The sequence below is a fragment of the Aplysia californica genome, unplaced genomic scaffold (genome assembly GCF_000002075.1).
Source record: "Aplysia californica isolate F4 #8 unplaced genomic scaffold, AplCal3.0 scaffold01042, whole genome shotgun sequence".
Classification (NCBI taxonomy): Eukaryota; Metazoa; Mollusca; class Gastropoda; order Aplysiida; family Aplysiidae; genus Aplysia; species Aplysia californica.
Window position 1 is genome coordinate 26,111 of NW_004798312.1, and position 1,503 is coordinate 27,613.

The following is a 1,503-nucleotide window of genomic DNA, read 5'->3' on the forward strand; positions in this document are numbered from 1 at the left end:
AGAGAGAGAGAGAGAGAGAGAGAGAGAGAGAGAGAGAGAGAGAGAGAGAGAAACACACACACACACACACAAACACACACACAAAAGACACCACGAATAACACAAACAAAAACGGCTCACCGTGTTAAATTCTCTTGTAGAAAAGGTCGCCAAAAATCCACAGCTTATCAAAGGAAGACTTTGCCTCCTGAAGAGAACAAGAATCAAAAAGAACATTGTCAAAAGCTTGAACAGAAGCTTATAATAGGGCGATTGATACAAGGGGGAAAATGACAAAAGGATTCTGAATAAAATCGGATATTGTACGCAAACAAAGATCGTGTATACAAGATAGTTCACTCTTCTCTTTGAGCCAAATAAAAAATCGTCCTAAAAATTCGGTGGCGCCCTCTTCGAAAAAGCGCGGACTTGGTGAACAGAGTTACGCTACAAATGTGAAAAAAAATAAAAGTGAAACTAATAAACTGTGCTGTTCCTATTCTTCTTCTGGAGAGAAAAAAAGAGCTTCAAAACAAAGACTGTAGCGCAATCTGAACCAATGCGCGGACTTCTGCGGACACTTTTTTGGCTGAGTGAACTATCTTGTTATGAACGATCTTTGACGCTAATCCGTTTAGAACATACCACCATCTTTCTGTACATTCCACACATAGAAAACGAATATACAATTTTTTACAAGAACTTTTAGTTCAATTTTAGTACAAGTTTTAAGGCCCTTGCAACACTATTAAGCCATAAAAGTGTCCAAGATTAGAGGTGTTACGATTCGAGACAGTAATATACAAAGGAAGGAAGGAAAGATGATTTGTTTTTGGGTGAGGGTTTTACTGCACTTGCAGCACAATTAGGTCATATAAGTGACCACGATTAGAAGTATTACAAGAGAGCATATATAAGAAAAGTTTAGTTTTAGTAATAGTCTTACGGCACTTGCAACAAAATAAGGTCATAATATAAGTGCCCAAGATTAGAGGTGTTACAAGAGAGTAACAAAAAAGGAGGAGAGATAAAGACGATAGAAGTTTGATAGGAAAGAAGAAGCAAAACCACACCAGAGCACCCGCCAACAACCCACATACATACAAAGAAAAGAACAAGAAGAGATACAAGGAAGAAAAAGACGAGATAAGGAAGATAAAGAAGAGAATAGGAAGATAAAAGTTTGATAGAAAAGAAGCATCAACCCACACCAGAGCGCCCATCAACCACCCACACCATTTAAAAGAAAAAAACCGAAATTGAATACGGATTAAGTTTTATTTATGAGGAGCGCGTCGTAGAAAACCACTCAGGTCACATGTGTGGCTTTGTGGGGAGCGATGAGGGGATACAACATTTCTTCAAGCTTTTCGAGTTGCCATTTTGCTTTCCGTTTGTTTTGTTAAGGTTTTTTGTTGTGTTTTGTTCTGTTTTGGTTGCTGTTTTTTAGGCGTGGGTGGAGAAATTTGCATAAACCTTCAACAACTGTCGTCTTATGGGAGACAGCTGGAATCTGGGGGAGGG

General features: G+C 38.6%; 1 protein-coding gene across 1 annotated transcript in view; it reads right to left on the reverse strand.

The window, feature by feature from the left end:
* LOC101853044 (myophilin) overlaps positions 1-1,503 on the reverse strand; it is a 50,124-nt gene that overhangs the window by 15,244 nt on the left and 33,377 nt on the right. Inside the window, exon 2 of the mRNA XM_005111331.3 lies at positions 121-187. The gene's annotated coding sequence lies outside the window, so the exon portion shown is untranslated. The remainder of the gene's footprint in view (positions 1-120; positions 188-1,503) is intronic.